General features: G+C 45.4%; 1 pseudogene; it reads right to left on the minus strand.

Moving 5' to 3' along the window:
- Positions 1 to 10991: 10991 nt before the first annotated feature.
- On the minus strand, positions 10992 to 12563 carry LOC114884494 (annotated as a pseudogene).
- Between the last annotated feature and the right edge of the window lie 4001 nt (positions 12564 to 16564).

The raw sequence follows: 16564 nt of genomic DNA on the forward strand, positions 1-16564 counted from the left end.
ATGAAAACATCTTCCCAGCAATCAATAAAAAATGTTAAAAAAAAATAAAAATAAGAAGCTCAAGGCTGTGGAAGTCTGGAGGCCTGGATATGACGCCTGAACAGTGCTATGTCCTCTTTAATAGACTTGGTACCTCTCTGGGCCTTGGTTTCCTGGCTGTAAAATGAGGCTAATAAGACCTGCTTCACCTGAGTAAGGAAGGAGAATATTTCAAGAAGAGAAGGGTGGGGCTTCCCTGGTGGCACAGTGGTTAAGAATCCGCCTGCCAATGCAAGGGACATGGGTTAGAGCCCTGGCCCTGGAAGATCCCACATGCCGCACAGCAACTAAGCCCATGCGCCACAACTACTGAGCCTGAGCTCTAGAGCCCTCAAGCCACAACTACTGAGCCCACGTGCCACAACTACTGAAGCCTGCGCGCCTAGAGCCCGTGCTCTGCAACAAGAGAAGCCACGACAATGAGAAGCCCCGGCTCACCGCAACTAGAGAAGGCCCGCACACAGCAATGGAGAACCAACACAGCCAAAAATAAAAAAATAAATTAAATTAAAAATTTTTTAAAAAAGAAGAAGAAGAAAAGGGTGGCCCACAGTATTAAACGTCCCAAACAATTGCATGAGAGTAGTGGGAACAAAAGCCAGCCTGAAGAGGGTTTAGGAGGGAAAGGAGGAAGTAGAGAAAGTAATGGATAGTATTGGGAAGCTCAACATAGAAAGTAAGTGTGAGTGTAACTTGGTAAAACTTAATTGGAGGGTAATTTGACCTTAAAGTGTGCCTCCTCTTTAATCCAGAAATCCTACTTCTGGGAATTTTTCCTGAATCAACATCTGATTCACAGAGACATTGAGACCCAAGGATATTCAGCAACTATTCATTTACGATAGTATTACTATGATAATAACAAGATCCTGCAGTCAGCCTAAATTTCTTTTTTTTTTGGTATGCGGGCCTCTCACTGTTGTGGCGTCTCCTGTTGCGGACCACAGGCTCCGGACGTGCAGGCTCCGCGGCCATGGCTTACAGGCCCAGCCGCTCCGCGGCATGTGGGATCTTCCCGGACTGGGGCACGAACCCGTGTCCCCAGCATCAGCAGGCGGACTCTCAACCACTGCGCCACCAGGGAAGCCCAGTCAGCCTAAATTTCCAAGCAAAGTCTTGGCACACAACAGGTATTCACTAAATATTTGAGAAAGAATGGATAGTAAGCCTTTGGTTGAGTAATTATGGTACATGGTATAGAATCTCAGGTGGCCATTAAGAGTGTTGTTATTTGCTATTTAAATGTGGCAAAATGTTTGCAGGATATTAAAGTTTTTATAAAATGCAATTTATATACATTGTATCCTGTTTTTATAACAATATATGTTTCTAACAAAACCTAGGGGTATAGATCCAAATATGGATAACAGATGCCTCTGGGTAATTTGAGTTTTCCTCTCTTTGTAGGGTTCAAGTTTTATGTGGTTTATTTATGAAAAGAAAGGAGGGAATGAATGAACAGACAAATGCGTAGCGTGCTGGAGAGAGTATTATACCTCGGGTGGACAGGACAGCTGGGGAAACATTTCCAGGGTAGGAGAGTTTTGAGCAGGCATATGTGCCAGAAAGGAGGAGGCTGAAAGGGTGAGCAGGGCTCACTAGAGGAGGAAGGGGAGGAGAACGTGCAGTTGGGCAGCAAGTGGCCCTGCGGTGATTCTCCAGCCCCCTTTTCCCCATCCTGAAGCCTCAGACACTCTGGCCATTCCCTGTTACCATGACAGCAATTCAAACTCCTCCACCTGACCTCTGGCTTCCAAGTACTTTCCCTCTGCCTGGAACACTCCTCCCTGCTCTCCTATTTACTTCGAAACCAGATCCCAAGCCTATTGTTGGCTCTCAGGGGACTGAGTTTCTCTTCTCTGGAGCACTCCTCAAAATTGTAATTTAGTAACAAGGTAGTATTGCCTGTCTTTTCCCCAGTGGGTCAGCTCCTCCAGCATGGGGAACATAGATGTCCCCAGAGCCCAGCACTGTGCCTGACACACAGTAAAGACTAATTGAATGAATGTCTAGCCATCAGTAAGAACAGTTTCTAGCCTTATACGTAGGACAGACCCCCCTCGCTTTTTTTTCTGGCTTTGCCATGCGCTTGTGGAATCTTAGTTCCCCAACCAGGGATCAAACCCGGGCCCTCAGCAGCAAAAACCTGGAGTCCTAAACACTGGACCGCCAGGGAATTCCTGAGGACAGAACCCCTTTTAAATCTCAACTAGGCCTCATCCTGCCTACCAGGGCATTTCCAGGAAGACTCCTGCTTCCTACCTCTACTTCTTGCTGCAAAAAAGTTCAGTCAGTGTGTGTTCAGAGAATGTTCAAATGCATTCAAGGAGACAAAGAGTCAAAAAAGAAGACATCCCCATTTTAAAACCCTGGTGACAATTCTTTCAGGAACATTCAGTTCTATTTAGTAAAACAACTCAACTTCTGAATGTCTCTACCATGCTCCAAGGACAAAACAATTATATAATAATAACACCTCCTAGAGTATGGAGTTCTCAATATGTGCTAAGCACTTTGCATGAATTCTCACAACATCCTGATAGGTCAGGTATTATTACAACTCACATTTCACAGATCTGGGAAAGAACGAAGGCTAAGAGACCTTTGCAACTTGCCCATGGTCATGCATAGCTGGTGAGGTGGAGGTTGGACTAAAACCCAGAATTGCCTGATTCCAAAGACCATGCTCCTTTCTTTAAATCATTCCATGCTTCAGTTTTCTTATTTATAAAATTAGGTTGCTAGGCCTATCCCATTGGGTTGAAACAGGACTGAATGAGTTAATACTTGGAAAGCAAGCACAAAAAGCAGTACATAGTATGTTATCAGTATTTATCAGTACTTCTTAATTATTGACATTATTATTACCACCAAGCCATAAGGGATCAGAGAGACCATACAAAGGGAGGCTGGGCCTTAAAGGATGGGAAAGATTAGTCCTAAATCACAGGGTAGGTTCTCAGCACACACACACACACACACACACACACACACACACACACACACACACACACACACGACTGGCCATCTAAATCAGTGCCGTCTTCCCCCGGGTTGACACCAATTATGAGCTAGGCATTGTGATAGGTTCTTGGAACTATGATGGTTCCCGCCCTCAACAAGCTTACAGTTGCACGAGAGAGAGTCAGTCACAAAACCCTGCCTCAGCTCTCGGCGATGGCCAGGGATGTGTGGCCAGCAGAGGGCCCTCTGCAGTTGCAGATTGGGCCTCAGGGAGGAGAGGGCTTCTAGGCTGAGGTCTGAAGAAAAAAAGTCAGCCTGGCAAGGACAACCTGAAGATGAAAACTAGGAGTAGGGAGAGGGGGAGAGTCTTCCAAGCAGAAGGAAGAACTCTGCGAAGAAGTCCCCAAAGCAACAGAGAACCTGGTGCCTTGATGGTGCATGTGAACAGGGGCCAGACCATGAAGATGCTAAAGGGACATGGAGCTTGGACTTTATCACTAGATCACCAGGAAACCAGTGATGGGTTTTCAGCAAGGGAGTGACTTGATTGGATTTATGTATTTTAAGAAGATGCCTGGATGTAGAGTGGAGAATGGATTGTGAACAGCTAGATTCCCTTAGCCCAGGACAGCCCCGCTAATTCATTACCTCTAAGGTGCGCTCTGGGATTTCCCTGGTCACTCTTCTGTGCTCTGAGGTCTAAGAGACACTTACTCAAGAGGAATCCCAGAACTATTTAGAGTAAAGGCAGTATCAGTGAAATAAGAGCCGCTCAGAAGAGGAAAATCCCATGGAGTTCTGGGCAGTAGGCATTACCTCAAAGTCACATAGGCAGGCTTCCCAGCTCAGCCCTGGGAGGCCTTTACCAGCCTAGGTAAGGGCTTCATTCATTCATTCACTCATTCATTCATTTATTCAGCAAATGATTATCCTACACCCCCTACGTGTCAGACACTGTGCTCAGGAGTAGCCGAGATCACCAAGCAGTTCTGCTCTCTTGGAATTTATACTCTGAGCCTTGACACATAAGTAATTACAGGGTAAAAAGGGCTTGGAAGAAGCCTAGGGTCATTACTACTGGGGAGATGGAGGGTGGGGTGGGAAGGATGTGGTGATAAAAGGCCCAACCCCATGCCTCTCACATGGAAGAGCACAAATAACTATTTTATTCAACAAATACTAATAGAATGCCTACTATAAGTCAAAGACTAGAAGAAAAACAAAACAGGGGAAGGGAACAGAGAAGGATAAGGGTACATCTGGGAAAAACTACTTTATCTAGGGCAGACAAGGAAGACCTCTAGGAGGAGGTGACATTTGAGAAGTCAATTCAGTCCCTTCAGGCCTCAAGATTCCCTCTTGGCCTGCCCGCTTTCTGCCTCTCGGCCTTTGCTTCCACCCAGCACAGGCCCCATCCCTCCCCCACCCGGAAAGTCCCCTGCTCAAAGGTGGATTAAGACAAAGGCTTAATAAACTTATTAAAACAGCTTTGTCAGAGCTGGAGTCTGAGAGTGGGAAGGAAGGGAAGGACAATGGGGTACAACTCCCGCCCCTTCCCCAACCGGGAGCCCAGGATGATAAATCCTCCCCGCACTCACAAGCATTGCTGTAGCTTCAGCCCCAGCCTTGAGCAGCCATCCGTCCACTCAGGGTCAAACAAGGCCTTGATTTTTCTTCGGACCTCCTGTATGTGAGTCCCCACACTTAGCCGGGTTAAGGACGGTTACTAGAATGTCATGGAGGGGAGTTTGGCATCTGGCATTAGGGTTTCAAATCTTGGCTTATTCTGTAGTCCTTGTGTGACTTTGTGCCCTTCCTGTCCCTCTCTGAGCCTCACTTTCCTTGGCCTGGAATGTTTCTCTCCCAGCCCTGCAAGGTGCTGGCTCCTTTTTTTTTTTTTAATTTGGCGGTGCCGCATGGCTTGCGGGATCTTAGTTCCCCGACCAGGGATCAAACCCAGGCCCATGGCAGAGAAAGCACTGAGTCCTAACCACCGGACCACCAGGGAATTCTCTCCTTTTTATTTTTTAAGTCCGAGACAAGATTTTTCTTCTTAGACCAACCTTCCCTGAAGACTTGATTGAAAGAGGCTTTCCTTGTTATTCTCCATTGCAATCCTGCTTGGCTGCCTTCTTAACTTGGTATTACACATTCACTGTTTGTTTTCTGCCGTGCAGTGTGTGTCTCCTCTCTCTACCATGTGCTGGGACCATTGTCTCTTTGGCTTCAGGCTTACCTGTGCCAGGCCAGTGCTCACCCACAGTAGGTAGGTCATCAATAAATATGTGCCCACCTTGAGTGAACACATAAAGTGGGATGATTACAATACTTGCCACACCTGGTCATTGTGAAAATTCAGTGCATCTGGCACCTGAGAGAGCTTAATAAAATGTAGCCATAATTAACGTACCTGTTCTGCGCATGCTTTTGTGTGGCCTCTGTAGGGCCACACCAGGGGCTGGTGTGGCCCTACAGAGGGAAAGTGGAGGTAAAGCAAGTGGATATTCACGATTCCAAGTGTTACAGTCCCCATTATACAGATTACAAACAAACAACTGAGGTTCAGAAAGGAAGAATGATTTGCCATGCAGCTGAGTGTATATACGTCTTTTGTTTTTAGGAAGCAAACTGGCTTAATACACGAAGAGAACCTTCAATCAGTTACCTTGTAAGGTTATGATGTATATAATTATTCTGGGGCTATAGTTTATTTATTTGTATCCTTTTTAAAATAAATTTATTTATTTTGCTTATTTATTTTTGGCTGTGTTGGGTCTTCATTGCTGCTCACAGGCTTTCTCTAGTTGTGGTGAGCGGGGGCTACTCTTTGTTGCAGTGTGCAGACTTCTCATTGCCGTGGCTTCTCTTGTTGCAGAGCACAGGCTCTAGGCGTGCGGGCTTCAGCAGTTGTGGTTCACGGGCTCAGTAGTTGTGGCACATGGACTTAGTTGCTCCACGGCATGTGGGATCTTCCTGGATCAGGGCTCGAACCCATGTCCCCTGCACTGGCAGGCGGATTCTTCACCGCTGCGCCACCAGGGAAGCCCAAGTATATTTTTTAACGTATGTCAAAGGTGACATTTCAGAGCGGAATAGAATACTTAAAATGCTCAATAAACGGTGTTGCCCTCAAAATCCCTGCAAGCACACACACTCCATTAGTCTATGAGATTTGAATGATGGAGCCATATCGTTTTCATTTCTGCAACCATAAGGCCTAGCTCAGTGCCTGACAACATATAATAACCACTCCACAAAAGGCTGAGCTATCAATTCCTTGCAATTTTCAAAGTCTCAGACAAGGGAATTCTCATCGTTTAAAGGGAAAATCCTGGGACTTCCTTGGTGGTCCAGTGCCTAAGACTCCGCTCTCCCAGTGCATGGCGTCTGGGTTCCATCCCTGGTCAGGGAACTAGATCCCACATGCTGCAACTAAAAGGTCCTACGTGCCGCAACTAAGACAGGGCGCAGCCAAATAAATAAATTTTTTTTTAAAAAAGAAAAGATTGAGAGCCTTGCTTACATCAAAATAAAATACTTTAGTGAGTCTCAAAAAAAAAAATTAAAAACCACTAAAGGGGCTTCCCTGGTGGCGCAGTGGTTGAGAGTCCGCCTGCCGATGCAGGGGACATGGGTTCGTGCCCCGGTCCGGGAAGATCCCACATGCCGCGGAGCGGCTGGGCCCGTGAGCCATGGCCGCTGAGCCTGCGCATCCGGAGCCTGTGCTCCTCAACGGGAGAGGCCACAACAGTGAGAGGCCCGCGTACCACAAAAACAAACAAACAAACAAAAAAACCCCACTAAAAATACAATGCAAAGCAAATAACCTAGGGAAAATATTTTGCAATATGTAAAAGAGAGGCTTATATGCCTAATATATAAAATACACTTATAAATTAATGAAGAAAAGAGATACATCATAACAGGAAATTGGGCAAATTGATATGAATGGGCTATTTACAAAATAAGAAATGCCATTGTCAAGAAGCATAAGAAAAATTGTTCTGATGCAAATCAAAACTACAATGAGGGGACTTCCCTGGTGGTACAGTGGTAAAGAATCCACCTTACAATGCAGGGGATGCGGGTTCGATCCCTGGTGAGAGAAGTAAGATCCCACATGCTGCAGGGCAACTAAGCCCACGCACCACAACTACTAAGTTCACACGCCACAACTACAGAGCCCACGTGCCCTGGAGCCTGCACGCCACAACTAGAGAGAAGCCCACACGCTGCAATGAAAAGCCTATGCACTGCAACGAAAGATCCTGCATGCCTCAACAAAGATCCTGCATGCCACAACTAAGACCCGACCCAGCCAAAAATAAAAATAAAATAAAGGATAAATAAATCTTAAAAAAAAAAAAAACTACAATGAGGTACCACCTCACATTGGTCAGAATGGCCACGATTAAAGTCTACAAACAATGGGACTTTTCTGGTGGTCCAGTGGCTAAGACTCGGCGCTCCCAGTGCAGGGGGCCCAGGTTCGATCCCTGGTCAGGGAACTAGATCTCACATGCCGCAACTAAAGATCCCGCACGCCCCACATGCCGCAAACAAGACCTGCGCAGTCAACCCAACTTAAAAAAAAAAAAAGTCTACAAATAACAAATGCTGGAGAGGGTGTGGAGAAAAAGGAACCCTCCCACACTGTTAGTGGGAATGTAGATTGGTGCAGCCACTGTGGAAAGCAGTATGGAGAGTCCTCAAAAAACTAAAAGTAGAGTTGCTATATGATCCAGCAATCCCACTGCTGGGCATGTATCTTGACAAAACTGTAACTTGAAAAGATATATGCACCCCGATGTTCACATCAGCACTATTTACAATAGCCAAGACATGGAAGCAACCTAAATGTCCATCGATAGACGAATGCATAAAGAAGATGTGATATATATATACAATGGAATACTACCCAGCCATAAAAAAAAAAAAAGGAATAATGCCATTTGTATCAACCTGGATGGACCTAGAGATTATCACACTAAGTGAAGTAAGTCAGAAAGAGAAAGACAGATATCATATAATATCACTTATATGTGGAATCTAAAATATGACACAGGAAATTTCCTGGCAGTCCCAGTGGTTAGGACTTGGTGATTTCACTGCCAGGGTGTGGGGGCGCTGTGTGCAGGGCCAGGTTCGATCCCTGGTCAGGGAAACAAGATCCTGTAAGCCATTCAGCAAGCCAAAAAGTAAAAACTAATTAATTAATAATTAAAAATAAATAAAACATGACACAAATGAACTTATTTATGAAACAGACTCACAGACATAGAGAACAGACTTGTGGTTGCCAAGGGGGAGGGAGGGTGGAGGAGGAATGGATTGGGAATTTGGGATTAGAGATGCAAACTATTACATACAGAATGGATAAACAGCAAGGTCCTACTGCATAACACAGGGAACTATATTCAATATCCTGTATTAAACCATAATAAAAAGAATATAGGACTTCCCTGGTGGGGCAGTGGTTAAGAATCCGCCTGCCAATGCAGGGGACTCGGGTTCGAGCCCTGGTCCGGGAAGATCCCACATGCTGCGGAGCAACTAAGCCCGCGAGCCACAACTACTGAGCCCGTGTGCCACAACTACCAAAGCCCACAAGCCTAGAGCCTGTGCTCTGCAACAAGAGCAGCCACTGCAATGAGAAGCCCGCGCACTGCAACAAAGAGTAGCCCCCACTCGCCGCTACTAGAGAAAGCCTGCGTGCAGCAACGAAGACCCAATGCAGCCAAAAATAAAATAAATAAATTTATTTTTTTTAAAAAAAAGAATATATAGGGACTTCCTTGGAGGTCCAGTGGTTAAGACTCCACGCTTCCACTGAAGGGGGCACAGGTTCGATCCTGATCCCACGTGCCATGCGATGCCGCCAAAAAATATTCCCCCAAAACGAGTATATATACATACATATATATGTATGTATATATATATGTATGTATATATGTATATGTATAACTGAATCACTTTGCTGTATATCAGAAATTAATACAACATTGTAAATCAACTGTACTTCAATAAAGAATAAATCAGGGCTTCCCTGGTGGTGCAGTGGTTGAGAGTCCTCCTGCCAATGCAGGGGACACGGGTTCATGCCCCGGTCCGGGAAGATCCCACATGCCACGGAGCGGCTAGGCCCATGAGCCATGGCCGCTGAGCCTGCGCGTCCGGAGCCTGTGCTCCGCAACGGGAGAGGCCACAACAGTGAGAGGCCGGCGTACCGCAAAAAAAAAAAAAAAAAAAAGAAAAGAAAAACTGTTTTTCTGAGATAAAATTTTCCACCTACTGAATATGAACTTCAGAGAATGAGGCAGGGTTCAGTGAAATATACACAAACACTGCAGGAGAGCAGCTGGACAATTGGGCAACATGTTACAAACCCTTAATATTTTACATACTTTCCCACTCAACAATTGCTGTTCTAGGAATGTATTCTAAGGAAATAATCATATGTGTCAAGATTTAGTTGCCAGGATGTTTATCACAACATTGCTTATAATAACAAAATAGTAGAAACATCTTAAATTTCTATTGTCAAGTTTTGGTTAAATAAATTATAAGACATTTACCCAACAGAAAGCAATATAGTAATGAAAAATATTGTCACAGGAGTATATATAATGTCATGAAAAGATGTTAAAGAAAAATCGTTGGGCTTCCCTGGTGGCGCTGTGGTTGGGAGTCTGCCTGCCAATGCAGAGGACACGGGTTCGTGCCCTGGTCCGGGAAGATCCCACATGTCGCGGAGCGGCTGGGCCCGTGAGCCATGGCTGCTGAGCCTGCGCGTCCGGAGCCTGAGCTCTGCAACGGGAGAGGCCACAACAGTGAGAGGCCCGCGTACCGCAAAAAAACCAATAAAAACAAAAAAAAAAAGAAAGAAAAAGAAAAATCGTTAATGGAAAAAATTAGACTAAAAACCAGCTTTGTACAATAATCCTGTTTAAACTGCACACAAATACATATTATAGGACATATATGTTTTGTTAGTAGTTCCTATCTTTTTTTTTTTCAGGCACAACTTTTTTTTTTTTCGGGGGGGGCGGGGGTGCGCGGGCCTCTCACCGTTGTGGCCTCTCCCGTTGCGGAGCACAGGCTCCGTACGCGCAGGCTCAGCGGCCATGGCTCACAGGCCCAGCCGCTCCGCGGCATGTGGGATCTTCCCAGACCGGGGCACGAACCCGCGTCCCCTGCATCGGCAGGCGGACTCTCAACCACTGCGCCACCAGGGAAGCCCTCAGGCACAACTTTTTAATTATTTTTTGTTTGTTTTGTTTTGTTTTGAAATCAGTAAAAGAAACTGGAGCGATCTAAGCAGCAGCAAGTTTGTGCATTCATCCTTTTGTTTTTGTTTAAATACGTTTAAATTATCACACTGCTGGCACAACTCATTTGCATGAAATTCTGTACCAGATATACTAATTGTGGTAAAGTTACCCCCCCCTTCCCGGGTGGGGGGAAAAAAAACTACCCTGGAAGATAATTTTCACTGAAATCTAACCAAACTTCATTAAGTGGACTGTGACAAGATTATAAATGATATGAAAAATAACATTTGGCCACAACTTAAAGAATTGGTTTGCCTATACAAATTTTTGTAATTTTTAATATATTCTACCATAATATGGTCCTCAGAGTTAAAGCATAATGAACAGAAAAGAAAAGGAAAAAGAATGCAACTGAGTGCTAAGGCAGAACATCTTGCCAGAAGTAATGAAGGTAGAGTACATACTAAGTATCAAGTGCAGAATTTCATAGGGTCAACAAGGTAACAGTCTATAGTTTTCACTTACACAGGCGAAGTGGATTTTGCAATTACCAGTTGCATAAAATGAACCAAATAAAGCTCTTAAAATTGATACTATAAGGCACCACCTTAAGTTTTCCAGGCTGCAACTGTGCATAATTTTTAAATGGTTTTCTTAAATGTATTTATTTTTTTAAACATAACATGAGGAAGGTGTTAAAACTGGTGTAATAGCTCAATAGAATAAGTATTCCAGATTTTGGGAGGGATGAAGAGGGAGATATTCAGAACCCTTCACCAGAATCCCCCCAACTTGATCATAGTGGATTAATGATGTGCTTTGTGGATGTGGTTAGTCAATGACACCAGCTTAACAGATCTTTCTTTCGGCACCAAATCCCACTGAGTTATCTAGTCCCCTTGGCTGACGAAGAACCACTAGGCAAGGAGCCCTGGCATCATCCAGGGTGATGTTCTTCAAGCGATTGACCAACCTATCAGGTCGTGGAGCTGCAACAGCCTTGGGGCCCTCGCAGACTCGCCAAACATTACAAGCACTGCACTTGCCAGTGCGCTGATTAAAAATCACTGAGAATTCCACCTCATCTCCTGCCTGTAGCTCAATGCCATCCTGAACTTCTTTCACATGGAAAAAGAGCTTCTTGCTATCTCCTACTTCATAGTTAATGAAGCCAAACTGATCTTTCACACACTCCACTGTGGCCCTACGCAGGGGTGTGATGTTGTAGGCCATAGTCTGTGCATTATGGCCCAGGACACACTATTGGAACTTGACGCTCTCCCCTTTCTGTAGGCAATCCCCTTTGTTGGCCATCCCAACTATGCCAAATGGATAGACCTCACCTTTCATATCCACTTCATCCATGATCTCAATCATTCCTTGGTACTCAGTCTGTGTTGGATCAACATGCCTCAAGGGGCGAATAGTAGCTCCTATCTCTTGATGGTGGGATACCGGTGTAACTTTTTTTAGATTATTATTATTATTATTTTTGGCCGCGCCACGCAGCTTGCAGGATCTTAGTTCCCTGACCAGGGATCGAACCGGCCGCCCCCCTTCCCCCCCCCAACCACCCCATCCTCCCCTTCCCCTAGTCCCTGCCCCAGACAGTAAAAGTGCTGAGTCCTAACCATTGGACCACCAGGGAATTCCTTATTATTAACTTTTTAGTAAGTACCAAGGAGCCAGAGAACAGTGTGAGGGCAATGAAAGAGGTACCAAATGACCCTCAGGCCCTGGCACCCATTTAAGACAAGAAACGCAGAATGTGGGATCTTAGTTCCCTGACCAGGGACTGAGCCTGTGCCCCCTGCTTTGGAAGCACAGTCTTAACCACTGGACAGCCAAGGAAGTCCAGAAAGACACCAGTTTGAATCCTGAGTCTTCTATTCCTATCCTTTTGATTTTTGGACAAGATTCTCTGGCTGTCAATTTTTCATTTGGTTTGATTCTCCCATCTGTAAAATAAGGACATAATACTGTCCTGGAAAGGTTGATGGGACGGTTTAAAAGGATAATGCTATTGAAATCCTCTCATACAGCTATGGGTGTTTGGGATGTTTTGGAAAATTCTGGTTCCCAGAGAGAGCCTGGCCTCAGGGTTATGGAACGTCATGATCCTGTCAACTTTTGGGTGGAGTGGAGGGAGGTCATTTGCCTTACCTTCACCTTGTCTGCAGCCAGTTCTGGAATGAAGCAGAGTTGCACAGTTGCCTGGTAACACCTCTGGGAATCCAGGAAGTTCAACTTTTGGAAGCTATGGAGGAAAGGAAAGGTGGGGTCTTGCATGTTTGAATTTAAGCTGACGTGTACCAAGTGGGTGCTGTTCTTATGTGATGTAAGTGCTTCTAAGTACTAGAGCTCAGGTAATCTTTGTTTTGTTTTAATGTAATATATACACAGGTTCAAAATTCAAAATGTACAACAGGGTGAAGAGTGAAAGATCTCTCTGTATCCCTGTCCTTTCATTTCTCACCACCCAGTCCCCTCCCCAGGGATGGCTGAGTTATCACCTTCGCAGGAGTCCTTTAAGAGCTGTGTTACAAGTATACAGGCAAATAAGTGAACATGTATTTTTTTTCTACCCTCCCTTTTACACAAATGGTAACATACTACCTGCTTAGTAGGACCTTGCTTATTTCACTTCACCATGGCTCTTTTTCCCTATTTGATTTAATGGTTGCAGCTCATTCTACTGTATAGATTATACCCTGTGGTCACCCAAAGCCCAAAGAAGTTGTTAGGTTGTTTCCAAGCTTTCACTTTTATGATGTTGCAGTGAATTGCTTTGCATAGGTGCCACCTCATTTATCTGTAGGAAAAAATAGAAGGGGAATTTCTGGGTCAAGGGTATGTACTTTTGCACTTTTGATAGATACTCTGATGGTTAAACTGCCCTCCAAAGGGGCTGTATCCATTTAAGGTGTCTTCTCCCAGGTAGGCTGTTTTTAACTTTTGGATCTCAGGTTGGTGGGTGATAAAAGGGAATCTCAAGGTAATTGGAATTTGTATGGGTCTCATGAAGCTCCTTTTGCTACTCCTCACTGACCCCCTTCTCCTTTGTTTCTAGGAACTGAGCTGGTGCAGCATCCTGTCAGTACACTCCCTTCTGGCTGCTACAAGCAAGGGATTTAGGGTTTGCCCCTCAGCTGCCAGAAGTGTCCTTTGCTGATACTCCCAGAAATCTGTAGCTAGGGCATCTGTCCTCTCTTCCTGCATACATCCTGTTCCTTTTCCACTGCTTTGCCCATCCAGCCACCTATTCTGTGCTTTGGGGTTTAGCTGACTCCCAGTTTCATCAAAAGAGAGTTTTTGTTTTTGTTTTCCATGCTGTTGTTTTGGACAGTTTCTTTGGTAAAAACAGGAGAAAGATGACTCTTTGTCCTTAATTGAAAATCCTGAAACAAAGAGGCAGGTATTATTATCATCCATTTTACAGGTGTAAACACTGACACTTAGGCTGGTTAGAAAGTGCATCCTTGTGATAAAATGACCCCAGAACTGGGGCTCCAGTTTTAACTCAGTTATTCTCGTCATGACTTTAGGTAAATCACTTCTTTCAGGTCTCAGCTTGCCTAGCTGTGAAACCAAAATGTCTTAGAAGAAGCCCAAAGTCCCTCAAAAGCTGTCAGAGAATGGAGGGATGGAAGGGAGTAAGAGATGTTGGTGGTGCTCGGTCTTCCTCCAGAAAGAGCTCAGCTTTTTATCAGTATTGACATCACTGACTTATGCCTTAGGTTTATTTTAAGAGGGTAATTAATGGAAAGAAAACAAACAGGAAAAAAAAAAAGGAAAATCATTGCACTATCTCAGAGGTTGTAAACTCATGGCTCATAGGCTGAAAGTGGCCTGATGACATGCTTTACTTGGTCCACAAAGTATGTTTTAAAATGTTTAATTAGGCTTCCCTGGTGGTGCAGTGGTTAAGGGTCCGCCTGCCGATGCAGGAGACGCGGGTTTGTGCCCCGGTCCGGGAGGATCCCATGTGCTGCGGAGCGGCTAGGCCCGTGAGCCATGGCCGCTGAGCCTGTGTGTCTGGAGCCTGTGCTCCGCAACGGGAAAGGCCACTGCAGTGAGAGGCCCGCATACCTCAAAAAAAAAAAAAAAAAGTTTAATTAGTTGCTGACTTTTTTTTTTTTGGCTGCGTTGGGTCTTCATTGCTGCGCATGGGCTTTCTCTAGTTGCAGTGAGCGGGAGCTGCTTTGTGGCAGTGCATGGGCTTCTCATTGCGGTGGCTTCTCTTGTTGCGGAGCATGGGCTCTAGGCACATGGGCTTCAGTAGTTATGGCATGCGGGCTCTAGAGTGCAGGCTCAGTAGTTGTGGCACGTGGGCTTAGTTGCTCCGCGGCATGTGGGATCTTCCTGGCCCAGGGCTCAAACCCATGTCCCCTGCATTGGCAGGCGGATTCTTAACCACTGCGCCACCAGGGAAGCCCTAGTTGCTAACTTTTAAAAATCCAGATATTTCGTATAAAAATGTGTATCTCTGGGACTTCTCTGGTGGTCCAGTGTGTAGGACTCCGTGCTCCCAATGCAGGGGCTCCGGGTTCAATCCCTCGTCGGGGAAGTAGATCCCACATGCATGTCACAACTAAGAGTTTGCATGCCGCAGCTAAGAAGTCTGCCTGCCGCAACTAGCATGCTGCAACTAAGACCTGAAGCAGCCAAAAAAAAAGATTGAAAACAAAATGTATACCTCTGGCTGTTCTTTAGAAGAATCAAAGATATGGCAGCTTGGGGTTCACAAACCAAACACACTGGTATAGCAAACCCCAGATCCAGAAACTGGGCATCACTAGAAAGGATTAAGGCCCTTAATCCCACCTCAGATGATGTCCCTCCCCAGGGCAAACGTAACCACACTCCAGACTTCTAACAGCATAGATCAGTTTTGTCTGTTTTTGTAATTTATATAAGTGCAATCACACAGCCTGTCCTATTTTGTGTCTTGTGTCTTTCACTCAACATTATGTTTGTAGGCTGCATTCACATGATGGCACATAGCTGTAGTTCATTTGTTTTCATCGTTTTATCATGTTCCGTTGTATAAATATCTCACAACCTATTTATTCGGCTGTTGGTAGACATCTGTATTGTTTCCAGATTTTGGCTAGTATGAATCTCACTGCTATGGACATTCTTGTACACATTTATCACACATATTGGCGCACACAGGTATGCATTTCTGTTGAGCATGTTGGCGGGAGTAGAACTGCTGGGTAAGAGTAACTCAGCCCAGGCTCTGCTTTGATAGAGCCGGCACACGTTTTCCAGAGTGGTTATACCAACCTACCTTCCTCCAGCTGTTGTGAATTCCAGTTGCTTGCCTTACTCATAGTTGTTACCTGACAGGCATTGGGTTTTGGGACCCCCCACCCAGACAACATGCCTTCTACAGGTTCTTCAAACTCTTAACCTTCTAATCGTACCTGAAATGAGAGAAGAATGAACGGCTGTCCCAAGTCCTCTCAAGGGTACCTGCTTTTCGTTTTGCTTTCTAATACTCGACTGGGATTATTTTATTTTAAAATATTTATTTATTTGGCTGTGCTGGGTCTTAGTTTCAGGATCTTCGTTGCAGCGTGCAGCAGAGGATCTTTAGTTGCTGCATGCGGGATCTTTTAGTTGCGGCATGTGGGATCTAGTTTCCTGACCAGGGATCGAACCCAGGACCCCTGCATTGGGAGCGCGGAGCCTTAACCACTGGACCACCAGGGAAGTCCTGGATTCCTTTATTTTAACATTCATTTATCCCTCCAAGCTGAGACGTGGAGGTTGGGAAGGAGTTAGCCAGACAAGGCGGTGGGAGTGGGGAGACTGAAGAATGTTCCAGGCTGAGGTGAGACAAGAGCACGTTTAAATCTTCTAGGAGGCCAGAGGAAAAAAAGAAGAGTACAGTTCTCAATGTGGGCAGTGCTGCCTACAGAGAATATTTGAGACAGGACTGGGGGATGGGCCACTGGTGCTTCAAGTCAAGACCAGGAGGGTCCTGGAAAGCACAGAACTGCTCCCCGCCCAAGGAAAACACCTCCCCCCCCACCACCCCACTGCCGAGAAAGCCCTTAGAAAGAAAAGCAAAGAGCAAGTAAAAGAAGTTGATCTTGATTGGAGGGTGGGTAGGAGGTTGAGGCTGGGGGAGGGGGAATGGGTGTGTCCCACTGTCACGTAAATATCCCCTCCAGGCGGCTCCAGAGTATATTTAAACCTCTTGTCACCTGGGGCAGCCTTAGTTCTCAGAGCTCCTGGTACGAGCTTTTTCCCTTGGGTGGATTCTTGGCTTTTCTCCCAGC

Source organism: Monodon monoceros, unplaced genomic scaffold (assembly GCF_005190385.1).
Source record: "Monodon monoceros isolate NGI ecotype Baffin Bay Population unplaced genomic scaffold, NGI_Narwhal_1 Super_Scaffold_5, whole genome shotgun sequence".
Taxonomy (NCBI): domain Eukaryota; kingdom Metazoa; phylum Chordata; class Mammalia; order Artiodactyla; family Monodontidae; genus Monodon; species Monodon monoceros.